This window comes from Syzygium oleosum, unplaced genomic scaffold (assembly GCF_021117445.2).
Source record: "Syzygium oleosum isolate NSW1041296 unplaced genomic scaffold, Sole_v2.1 Sole_v2.01, whole genome shotgun sequence".
Lineage (NCBI taxonomy): Eukaryota > Viridiplantae > Streptophyta > Magnoliopsida > Myrtales > Myrtaceae > Syzygium > Syzygium oleosum.
The window spans coordinates 31,845,806-31,859,399 of NW_026607485.1; the positions used below are offsets into that span (position 1 = coordinate 31,845,806).

Sequence of the window (13,594 nt, forward strand, 5' to 3'; positions counted from 1 at the left end):
TCTATTAAGAGATTTTATCTTTAAACTGTCCAAACAACAGTTTTAGTCCAGTTAAATGGAGGGAAAATAAATTATAAAAGTGTCCACCTCATGGGAAGTTCCGAAGTATGATTTTTATTAGGTCCATTGCCATTGTAAAGATTTTTTTTTTTTACATTTTCACCGTTGGATGGGCGACATTTGCATTTAAAGATTGTTGTGTAAACGAACTTATCCACATGTCACCCATCCAACTGTCAATGTATAAAATTTTTTTTACACTAGTAGTGAACACAATAACTATATAAAATGATAACATACGTACACATACAATAGAGAGTTTTTGTGCATTAATGATGTGCAGTTAATTAGTCAATATTTAGGTTTTTAAATAAAAATCATTAGGTTCACTTTCACACACACATATATATAGCCAGTAGCACTGTGTGGATGTCAAACATGTGATTTGACTTATTGCTAGTCTCTCCACCATCGAAGAAGGTATTGAAAGTCATCACAATTTTTTCGGGATCTCTCTGATTGTAATAAACAGGCACTCTCTACCCTTGTCAGACAAGGTTGCTACGATAGTCGTCTTATGGCACTACACATAAAAGAACCTTGATGGATGGTTCGGGGCGCGAAAAACTCAGCCTTCTTTAGCTAGAGCTTGGAATCTCAGATATCAGCTATTTGATTATCAACGTGTAGTGTAAGCATAATGCAGGCATTGTTTAGCTTACTACTATTTAAGCTAAGTGAACTCAACCTCAGCTTAGAGGATGGAATGCAATGAAATAAATTTATTTGGTTGATACATCGACAACCATTCGGGATCAAGCATCAAACACCAGAAACAAAAGTCTTTTGGCCAGAGACAAACCTTGAATTAGGCTCAATTTTGCACATCATGAACCGTGCCAACCGGACAGGTAACACAGTTCATGCAAATGCCTTTGCATGGCCGGGCTTAGGTTGTATCTTAAGATTTTGAGTCCATGGAATTTCAATTACAAGCCCAAGTATGCTATGTGGTGCTAACATATCATCCAATCTTATGGGCCAACGGTCCATATTCACTCATCCAAATAAAAATCTCCAAACTAAAACTTCTAATGGGGGATTGATTTCCATGGTCTACACGTCCTGCAGTGAATGCATGGCTAGCAAATTTGATCCCGTAGACTAAAAAGGGTGTGAAAATAGCCCCATCCCTACTTGCAAGCATTAAGCGCATAGTCAGTATATGTTTGTCAAAGGATTACATATTGAGCGACCTCAATAACAGACTCGTTTAGGTACATTTTATCTATTCGACGATGGAGAAAAACTTCATCTCTTCCTTTCTCTTTCTACGGGCTTTTTCTTTTGGTCATGTCTCTGTTCAGCCATGGCGGCCGCACCATCACAATGCTACACCCTGCCGTTATGTCCATGCCAAGTGATCGTATAACACCACCATGTAGGACCGTCGGCGCTAATTAGACTGTCACGTAAGCGATTTCCGGAAAAAAATGACTTGAGGAACTCAATTGGTAAATTTTTAAAAGGTTTAGGACTAAATTGTTACAATTGAACGGTTTATGACTAAATTGACAGATTGTTAAAAGGTTTAGGACTAAATTAAGGTTTATGATTGAATTGGCTGCCGTATAATAGATTTAAGACTTTTTGGATAATTTCCCTTTTCGCAAGGGATTGTAAGACTAAACATAGTGAGATTATTGTGTGTAATTGGAGACTTCGAAACATTGAGAGTGTTTGAATAACTCAAGTATGATTGTAATATTTGTTGTATTGCTTGATATATAGTGGAATCTTGTGTTGCTCTTCTAGTGAAATAGGTCACACAAATCGAATCACATAAAATGGTATCGATTTATTTCCTCGTTCTGGTTTATTATTGTGTTCATCGCTTGTTTTCACAACACCATACATGCTGAAAATATCTTAAGAAAAAAGATGAAAAGTTTGGTTAAAAATCGCATTTAACCCACTAATACCCCTAAGAACAATGATCCAAATACCAATTGCGTACATTGGATGCATGGGGTAAAATTACCAAAAAAGTCCTAAACCTATTACAATTGTGTCAATGTAGTCCTCAACCTTTTTTGTTTTGCCAATTCAATCCTAAATTTTTTTTTTTGTCAATTGATGTTCATTTTCTAAAATGAAATTTGTACAAGTTCAAAGTGAACGATTCATACCGTCTTGTATGTCAAAGTAGCAATTGTATGCAGCATGACGGAGTACAATTCACAAGCAATATATGTCCACTGAATCCCGTTTGGAAGTGAAGGAATGAATCACATGACCTAATATTAAAGTGCAATGCGGAGTTTTCCATAAACAAATCAAGACATGTCGTTATCACCTTTCTTAAACGAATTTAAGACATGTCGTTACCACCTTCGAAATGCAGAAATGCCGGTCGAATAAATAGTGACCCCACCTCCACAACCCTTTTAGCTTCCCCTTCACGAATTCATCGAAAGTCGATCAGCTTTCATACCAGAGAGTGATTAGTCGAATAAAACCTCAGAAAGAGACCCCACCTCCACAATCCTTTTAGCTTTCCCTTCACGAATCCATCGAAAGTCGATCAGCTTTCATACCAAAGAGTGATATTTTTCTTTCTTGAGTAATCTTAAGTGCACTGACACTTATCTACAGATCGATATATTTAATGGGTACTTCAAATATGATAGATTGTAGGCGGACATTTAAGCAATTGGACCACACTCACAACACCTAATCAGAAATTACGTCTATGATTATTATATCAATTGGCCTGCAAATCGACTTTAGTACACACCAGGAAGACAGAGAAACCTAGCTATCATCTATTCTTAAGCCTATATAAATAAGCCTTCGAAGCCCAGTTCAAGAAGTCAGTACGAGTCTCATCCAAAACAGTGGGTACACACACCCTCAAATCGAAAAAGAAACCTAGCTATCATCTCCCTCTTCTTTGCCTCAAAGCCATGGCTTGTGACAAGAGTTTCTCCAGCAGTTACTTGCTGTTGAGCCCAGAGAAAGCCGGTGTCATCGATCTCTTTCGCATTTTGATCTACAGTGATGTGCACAGGCGAGGATTTGTGGACTCCTCCGAGGAAGGAGAGGAGAGCTTCGAGCAAAGGTGGATCATGTTTATATCCATTCTCGTGCAGAAGATCCTGCTTCTTGTGGCCAAACCCCTGTCTTGGATCGGGTCGGTGTTTGAGTATTGGTTGAATCTCTTGTCGAGCAATCGGAACTTTGGAAGGCTTCTTGTTAACTGCTTTCGAGGTTGGTCTGCATATATAGGTTCCGTTTGTTTCCTGAAAATAATTTCCAAGAAAAGGTTTTTCGGATTTTCCGGCGTTTGGTTCACAAAAAATAAACAAGTAAAAAAAAACATTTTCCGTCAATGGGAAAAACACCTTTAAAAGTGGGCAAAATGATTTCCTTTTTCTGAAAAGTAGAAATCACTTTTCCTCCTCTTTCTTTCATCTAGACCGAGCATGTTTTCCTCCGTGCACTCCTTTTAATAATTTTTATTTTAATTTTTCCCTTTTTAATTTTTTTCTTTTCTTTCTTTATTTTCTTCCTTCTTCTTCGGCCGGTCACCCACCATTGTCGCCGGTGACCGGCCATAGGCGAGGGACGAGCTCGCCCAAGGCTAGTGAGCTCGAAGCTCGTCGATCTGGCGAGGCTCGAGCTCGCCGGCCTCGGGCAAGCTCAGCCTCGTCGGATCTGGTGAGTCTAGTGGGTCGAGCCTCGCCAGCCATGGGTGAGGCTTGAGCTTGCCTGTGGCTAGTGATTGGACGAAGAAGAAGGAAAAAGAAAAGAAAAAAAAGAAAAAACTATTAAAAGGAGCACACGGATTCTATACTAAACAGCAGAAAAATATTTTCTAATTCATTTTCAGATTTCAGTTAAAATATTGTCATTTTCCTGAAAAAAGACTTATTCAATTTTTTTTTTCAGAAATGTTACGTTTTACACAAAATAAACAAAGTCATAGTTATTACAATAAGGCACAACAAGGCTTTATTAAAACAATTCGAAATGAGTCTTTGCAGTTATATTGTTGCTTCCTTAGTAACGACGGTTACTTCAAAGATTTTACTTACTTTTGTTTTTAGCGTTAGAACTCTAATTTTTTTTTTACTAATTATTGAGCATGTACAATGTTGAGGTTCACACACGTGCAATTAATATATCCTAGTTGCTTCACAATTTATTAATTACTTTTGTGGTGAACGTGGATCTAATTTGATATAATAATTAACGAATCATTTAAATTCAATTGTTTTAGAGTTTTTAACAACTATTTAACATAAAAATACATTATTTAAAGTAATTGTTTTTCAATTGGACTAAGTGAAAACAAAGGGACGTTGCGTATATCTTTTTAACCCTAGATTCGATTTCGAAGGCATAGATGGCAAGTTCATCGAGCTTTGATAATCTTCCTTTAAGTTTCCCCACATAAAAACACATTGGCCGCGGGAGCTATCCACAAACTAAAAAATGTTGGTAACCCATTAGACTTCATTATCAGTCCACAGGATAGAGTTGATCATGAATCTAGCGGTCTACTGAGTTCATCTAGACTGGAAGTATAAATGGCTGAGTTTTGATATATTATATCCTTTCGGATCTGGCTCACTCATCAATTTCCTAAAAGAAATTTAACTAAGAATGGCCGGGCTTATCCGGTACCATATTAGACTCATCGACGCCGGTCTATTGATAATGTCTTCATGAGAACAACTTCTTATGACTTAAGATTACCAAACAACTGTAGTCGAAGGTATCGATCCAGCGGTGACATGCTAAAAAAAGTAGGATTAGTCTCCCTAATCTTTTGACTTTCCACTTAGAAAGAAGTCGACTCACTGTGTGGGGCTGTGAACAGGGAAGGTAGTGATGCCGGACAGAGAGTCGGGGAGCTTCATATCCATCGTCGGCAATTTGGACAAGAGAGTGGAACTGGACAACCGCATCAGGCCCGGTGACGGCGAGTACTGTGCGGCTCTCTCCATGATGGCTTCGAAAGCATCCTATGAGAACGAGGCCTACCTTCAAACGACGGTTGCCCGGCACTGGTAGGTCAAACAAGAGAGAGAGAGAGAGAGAGAGAGAGAGAGAGAGAGAGAGAGAGAGAGAGAGAGAGAGAGAGAGAGAGTCTAAATCAGAAATAAACACTACCTAGCTCGGGGTTAATCTATAAATGAAAGCATGGATCATGTCGTGACCACATCAAGACATAAGAAATAAGAAATCAAAATGCCGATCTGTTCGAAGCACACTCCGTTTAACTTAATTAGTCAGGGACAATTGAACTTTAAAGGTGTAAAAAATTGATCATAATTTATACTAAAGAACTTAATTGACTAACTGAACCTGGCCATACCATCCAAAGAAGAGGTGCCATACATTTCTGAAAATAATTGAATTAGTCCTTTATGACAATTATGTCCGCTCATTTGTGCAGATGGAATTCTTGGGGTTCTACAACTTTTGGAATGGTAAGGAGCTTTACCGTCATCTCTAAAGCTGTTGAGAATATACCAAGACAACAATTGACAGATAAATATTCGTTTGTTTTTTTGGCAGATTATGAAAGGAAAGAAACCACACAAGCCTTCATGCTACGTGACCGCGACACCATCTTGGTTGCCTTCCGAGGCACGAAACCTTTCAATGCTGACGAATGGTGCTCGGACATTGACCTCTCGTGGTACGAGTTACCAGGGGTTGGGAAAATCCACGGCGGTTTCATGAAAACCCTAGGGCTCCAAAAGAGCCTAGGTTGGCCGAAAAAGCTCGACCCGCGTCTAAAAACTTCCGCGCCATTGGCTTACTATGCCATAAGGGAGAAGCTAAGGTCGCTGCTCGGTGAGAACGACAAAGCGAAGTACGTGGTGATGGGCAACAGCTTGGGAGGCACGTTGGCAATCCTCTTCCCAGCGATCTTGGCCGTGCACGGGGAGACGTGGCTGATGGAGAGATTGCAGGGGGTCTGCCCATTTGGTCAACCTAGGGTTGGAGATGAGAAGTTTGGGGAGTTCATGGAGAGGGTCTTGAAGGAGCATCAGATTGAGTACTTTCGATTCGTTTATGGGAATGACATTGTGCCTAGGTTGCCTTACGATGATTCAGCTCTCATGTTCAAGCATTTTGGGGGGTGTTGCTACTTCAATAACAAATATGAAGGGAAGGTGAGGAACCCTCTCTCTCTCTCTCTCTCTCTCTCTCTCTCTCTCTCTCTCTCTCTCTCTCTCTCTCTCTCTAGCTTTAGTTAAATGATAAGTATATGCAATGCATACTTCACTGAATTGAGATGTGGATAAAGCATATAAATATTGGATTAGCACTTCAAGAAAAAGAATTTGCCATCCATAGTGTCTATGCGATAAAATTCCTCCAAAGTGAAAAAAAAAAAACATTGTCACGTCCATGAACTTCATGAATTGGCTTTGCAGGGTTGAAAAGGCGAAAAAACGGTAGGCAAAAGAAAGAGTTAACCTTGCATGGAATGTTGTAATTGGATGAGACTGGTCATTCAATTATCTTGGTTGCTCAATTTTTTATAAGCAGATTGTCCGGGCTGAACCGAACAAGAACTACTTCTCGCCTCTACTGGTGATAGTGATGAAGATGAACGCGTGGTATGAGCTCATGAGAAGCTTCGTGATTACTCGCGAGAAGGGACCAAGCTACAGAGAAGGATCGCTGCTGAGGATTCTTAGAGTGATCGGCCTACTAATTCCAGGGATACCTGCTCATGCTCCTTAGGATTATATAAATTCTACAAGGTAAGGAGCGTCGCGGCTATTGCTACACCAACAGTGACTATGAATAGTTATAGCTTTCTAGAACGTGATATTGTCTCATAAGAATGGATCACCAAGATTCATCAATTGTGTTGCAAGAAAATGACAGAAATTAAGACGCAACTACACGGCGGATTTCATTGGGGCCGTATGTAGTAGTCCGTTTTAGGCCGTATATATGTTGTTTGCGCATATATGGTATTGAAGTACGTGTCAATGAGGTCAAAATGTAGCATTGCATCTAATGTTTATCCAATTGCATATTGTGTGGGGGAAAGAGATGTATATATAAATTATTGAAGTACGTAAAAGAACATACAAATTTAATTGTACAAGCAACGATGGATCCAATAGAGGCTGGCGAGAATCTTTATCTCCTAATTATCTGTTTTCTAGTGTAAATTTAATTGATCAAATATCGTAACCTATAAAATTTCGATATCATGCCTCTTTTTCGGTACTTCTTTGATATCTCATTAAATTAGGTAAAAATACACGTGCCTTACTAATTTGACTTTTATTGTATCTATGATAGGTTAAAATGCTTTTGCGAGTACACTACAGAAGAATTGAGTTTTACATTTAAGTAGTAATTCAAAGTGTTAACAAAAAGTTATCAACCAGTAATTATATTTCCTTCTTATTGAGGAAAAAGAAATGTTATCCAATATTTGAGATTTTTTTTTGTCTAGATTCTTTTTCAAATTGGCTCCATGCCGGTTTATCGTGTATGACTTGGGTTGCCAATTCCATCATTTGTGGTAAAAAAAAGGCATAGCAGAACTTTATTAAATATATGTCCAAATTTTGTAATCACACAAGAAAAAGAAAATAAAACCAAGAGATAATTATGGTGGAAGTTAAAGATAAAATATAACAATTTGATCTAAATAGCTATTAAAATAAAATAACAAATCAGAAAATAAAATCTCCAATTGATCAACTCGTGGATACTATTTGCCTCCCCTATTATATTTCCATGCGTTAGTCTTGAGTAGAGGTGTCAAAATGGGTTTTAAACCCATATATGACCCATTTAAATATAAATGGGTCATATATGGGTCACTTTAATTTTAAAGAGTCAACCTTAAATGGGTTTTAAATTTTAAAGCTTAAAGGTAAATGGGTCTAAATGGGTTGAGTTTGGAACCCATGTCCAACCCACCTACTAGACCCATCCACACACTCTCTCCCTCTTTACAAATTTTTTTTAAAAAAATCGAAATTTAATTATTTTTTTCCCTTTTCTTTTATTTTTTATTTTTTCTTTTCTCTTCTTTCTTTTTCTTTTTTTTTATTCCAGCCGGTGGTCGGCCACGGCGACCGGCCACAGGGGCGGGACGACCTCGCCGGAGGCCGGCGAAGCTCGAGCTCGCCGGCCTCGGGCGAGGCTCGAGCTCGCCCGATTCCGGCGACCTTGAGGCTCGCCCGATCCCGGCGAGGCTGAGCCTCGCCGACCTGTGGCGAGGCTCCAGCCTCGCCTATCTGGCGAGACTCAAGCTCGCCGGCCTCAGGCGAGCTCGAGCTCGCCGGATCTGGCGAGGTGGAGCCTCGCCCGAGGCTGGCGAGACTCGAGCTTCGCCGGCCTCCGGCGAGGCTCCACCTTGCCAGATCCGGCGAGCTCGAGTCTCGCCAGATCCGGCGAGGTCGAGCTCGCCCGAGGCCGGCGAGCTCGAGTCTCGCCATATCGGCGAGGCTGGAGCGTCGCCTGAGGCCGGCGAGCTCGTCCTCGCCTGTGGTCGGTCGCCGGCCACGGCGGCCGGCGATCAGCCAAAAATAAAGGAAAAAGAAAAAGAAAAAAATAAAATAAAATAAAATAATTAAAAATTCGATTTAAAAAATAAAAAAAATATTAATTTTTTTTTATTTTCTTGGATAATGACTTTATGGAAAATATTTTCTAGAAATGTCGCATTTTTTGTAAAACAAACAAAACCTCAATTTTGAAAAAAATTATAAAAAATTTCCACTAGCTTTGTATTGCATAAAATGTTTTGGCAGTATAATTTAAAAAAAAAATCATAAGAAACAAGTATTCCTAGATTAGGTTAAATATAAAAGTGTTTTAGCAATATGGGTCGGGTCGGGTCGGGTATGGGTCGAGATATTTACACTATGAATAAATGGGTCATAAACGGGTTAATGGGTCAATTTGGGTCGGACCATTAATGACCCGACCCAAACCCGACCCGACCCACCCGTTTAACAGGTCTAGTCTTGAGTCAAAGTCTAGCCTACTCGTGAGGGGGAGTGTTAATAATATTTAAATATTAAAATCATGCCTTTATCTAACAGTTTAGGTTTTTAGAATAGTTGACAATGGTCTCATAAAATCTCACATGGTATCAGCGCAGGATGTCTCGAGTTCGAATTTTTCCAGACCGCTATTGTCTCTGCTATTATATATTTCCACGCTTTAGTCTTAAGCCAAACTCTAGCCTCAGCATGAGGATGAGTGTTAATAATATTTAAATATTAAAAAATTATGAATTCATATAACAACTTAAACTTTAAAAACAGTTGACAGTAGTCTCACAAAATCTTACAATATGGAGCTACTTTGAGAACGTGTCCTTACATCCACACTTTTGCTTTTGGGACATCTAACCGGATGATCAAGCAAGTACTTTGTCTCTTGCCTACTCTCTTCCACAAGTTGCCTCCCACAATAGTTACACACCGGTTTATCTTTTCCATCTACTTTAATCTTGTGAAATGCTCCCAAGTAGGAGTAGTCCTTCTACCTTTTTTAGCATTTGCTGGTTCAACATCAACTTGATCAAGAGGTGGAATTGGCAATGGTGACTCATTTGCGAGCAAATTAGTTTGTGCAATAGGAGAACCCTACAAGCTATGTTTGGTCATATGAATTTTCAGTCAGGACAAGACTGGATATGATAGAATATAAAATCTAGAGATTTTGTTATATCATATTCGTTGTTTGATGAATTACTATAATAAAGCTACACTTTTTTTATATCATATCATGTTCATTATTTGGTAGAAAATGCATATCAATGTTAATTAAAAATGTTCTTAGGTATATCCTATGAAAAAAAAACCATTTTATTATCAGTCAACTCCCAAAGCCAATACACAGAAAAGAAAAAACTCCCAAATCTAACTACTTTAAAATACTGGCATATAAATTATTAAAAAATATGTTGTCAGTCAAGACAAATACAAAAAAAAAATTAATAATAGCACAATATGATTTTGTGGCAATTACAAAGCATTACTTGAACTTATTGCAAAGCTAATCGCTCTCTTTACAAAGTAGACCTACTATTGACACCTACATTTTAGTGATCCAATTAGTCATTCAATACATAGAAAATTGGGGATTGATCTCGAACCCTAAACATAAATATTATTAATTTGCATTTGCATATTATGAACATTTAATAGCATTAGGCCCACATAGATTTCATTTTAATTGGACTGGTGATAAATGGACTTAAGTAGGGAGGTTCTGATCTTAATAGAATTTTTGGGACTAAGCCCGCAGGAGCATGAAATTCGTCCAACCCATTGAATATCCCTTATGGCCGAAAATTGCATGTGCTTAGCACATAGGCATGCCAAACTAGGAAAAATTGCATTATCTAAGTAAATTTGGAGGAAATAAAAAAATATTATCTTCGAGGATTTTAATTATATGAAGATAATTAAAAAGTGATATCATAATTTCTTAAGATGAGGGAGTCGATGCATTGATCGGGATCTTGAGATAACCCTAATCCTATGCCTATATAAGCATTCTTTTCTCTCAAAATTGAAGGCAGACGATATGGATTAGAAGTCACACATACACAAACAATGCAATAGAGGGACTGCAGAAAAAATTCAGCGGGCAATTTCACAAAAACGACGAGTGCGTACTTGTTAACTGTTGAATCATACTGAAATTTTGTGGGGAGTAAAATAAGACATTCTTCTTGAGCTTGTCCAGTGGAATTGAGGAGAAAATATCTGGAAGTGTGTCTTTGACGGAAAAAGTCGAACCGTCGGGCAGTTGGATCAAGAGAGGAGAGCTCAACGTTTTGAGCCGGAATGTGTTGAAATTTTTAGGAGATTTCTACAATACCTAGTTCTTCAACCCGAATCGAGCATCAAAGATATGGAGACCTAGAGATTCGACCAAGAGCTACCAACTCTCAGTAAGCCCAATCCTTGGTTGTGATTCACACCAACTCCGGTGGTCAAACCCACATTCAACAACTCCAACGTCGTCCAAAGAAATCACCAACTCCAAATATGATTCTTGTCTACATTTAAAGTGGCGCTTTAGGTTCTATTAAATGATCTCGAGACCTAATATATTTGCACATTGCATACCATGGATCTATTTATATTCTTTTGAACTTACTGCAAATTATAGTATTTTATGGATTTTAGTAATAAACACACGGAAATGATTGAGGTTTCAGACACTTAAAGACAAATCACACTTCATGAAGATTCATTTCAATTTATAAGGTTCAATACCGCTAAAAATCCCAAATCGGTATACCCCCGACAAATTTATCATTATCTTTCGTCCAGTATTCTTGTCCAATTGCCGACGTTGGAAAGCGTGTGGCAAGAAACTCGGATGATGAAAGCGCAACACGGATCCAACATGGAAATTCAATATCCTTATTGAATTCGGTGCATTTCATTCAAACCCTAACTTGACAATTCTCTTTCTCGAATACGTATGCAAAATTCCCAAAAGAATGCGTGAGATGAGGATGAGGGCCCACTTATCAACAACATACCTAATCCAAGAAAAACTCGGGAACAATGTTGTTTTCAGGACGAAAATATCGAGGTTCCAAGTTTAGGAAATAAATAGAAAGAATACATGTAAATGCCAATAATTGCTAGGATCATTTTGGTCGTCGCTTCGTCGCTGTCCAGCTTCAATAATTGTGAAGCACGAGGGTCCGACACTGAAAACACAACAACTCACAGCGATATTCCTATGAATATGGTCAGAGAAACAGCAAAAATAACACTAACCCTTTAACACGTGATATTCTCTTTTGTTTTTTGGTCAACTAACACATGATATTCACTTTGACGGAAAATGGACGAAAGTCGTGTGAAAATGTTCTTCTTTTTGGAAAAACAAGGGTCATTTTTGGTCGGCGGCCTGTCAAATGCAAAGTAGGAAATATGATTAACTATATGATGGTACGCATATAGATTTTCTTGGATTTTGTCGGTTGCCTACCAAGTCCCATTTGATTAAGCAATTCTACTTCTAATTGCCCCCAGAGTCAAATCTTTGGGTGTGGATAAGTCCTCTCGTCTCAATGATTCGAGGAGAAGTGCATCAAAATTCTTAAAACTTTGTTATAAAAGTAAAATTGAGTTTTCAAATTTTCAAAAAGTACAATTAAGTCATGCAATTTGTCAAATTGGTGCAATCGAGTCCTTTCGTTAATTTCGTCCAACTTGGTTAACAGAAAATACTGATGTGGCGCTAACGTGGCTAAAACCACGTCGTTTTGATCCAAATATGATTTTTTAATTAAAAAATTATTAAAGTTGTATTAAAAGATTAGCAAACTTTTAAAAATAAACAAAGAAAGAAAATAAAGAAGGGAAAACGCAAGCAAGCCGCCACCGTCGACCCACCATTGCCGAGGGGATGGCCAGCGGGGGTTGCCGGGCCCTGGCCAGGGTGACGGGAAGGACTTAATTGATATTTGTGGGTCAAATTCAAGTGAGCAATATATATGACTCATTCATTTTTTCTTCGGTAAATTAAAAAGGGTTAGAAGCCATAAAAGTAAACAAACTGGGAACGGACTTCCATCACTCATACTTAATGACCTATAAAACTTCATTTAACTTAATTAGCGACCAACTAAAATATTTGAAAATTAAGTCGACAGAGCGCGAAACTCTTGCGATATTCAATTGAAGTTCATGAAGATTGTATTGTGGGATCCTTCCTTTTATATATTGGCACAGCTCTTCTTAGACTCTCAGCTAAAATCATATATTAGCCAAATGTTCTAGTAGACAGATTCTTAGAAATGTGATTCAGCCATCGAACTGGCCGAGGGACTTTTATTCTAGGTTAATTGGGTCTACAATTAATTTAATCGATTGAGGTTACTAGATTGACATCAAGGATGTTGGGATCGCGCAGCAGAATTCCGATACTTTCATCTAAGGAGATCACCGAGAGGGAGTTCAAGTCCAAGCATGTCAACATATCCAGTTAGACCTATTTTCAGGGAAAAGTGCCAAAAAAGTCCTAAACCTTTTGTATTAGTGCCAATTTAGTCCTAAACCTTTTTTTGGTGCCAATTCAGTCCTAAACCTTTTGCATTGGTGCCAATTTAGTCCTAAACCTTTTTTTGGTGCCAATTAAGTCCTAAACCTTTTAAATTGGTGCCAATTCAATCATAAACCTTTTGTTTTTGTGCCAATTTAGTTCTTCCGGTCAATTTTGACCAGAATTTGCCGACGTGGACGCCTGCCGGCCGGCGGCCGGTCACCGGCCCCGATGTGGACAACTTTAATAATATTTTAATATTTTTTTGAATTTTTATTTTTTTTTCCTTTTTTTTCTTTTTTTTTCCACTTTTTTTGTTTGGTCTCTCTCCCTCCTTCCTCTGGCCGGTCGCCGGTCCGGCGACTGGCCAGAGGCCAGAGGCCGGCGAGCTCGACCTCGCCGGCCACTAGCGAGGGCGGCCTCGCCGCGACCTCCGGCTTGGGCGAGGCTCGAGCCCTCGCCGGAGGCCGCGACGAGGGCGAGCCTCGCCATGGTCAGGCGAGGCCCGACCTTG

At 38.9% G+C, this 13,594-nt stretch overlaps 1 pseudogene; it reads left to right on the top strand.

Annotated features, from left to right (window-relative positions):
• Window positions 1–2,734: 2,734 nt before the first annotated feature.
• LOC115692550 (triacylglycerol lipase OBL1-like) lies at window positions 2,735–6,825 on the top strand (annotated as a pseudogene).
• Window positions 6,826–13,594: the final 6,769 nt, after the last annotated feature.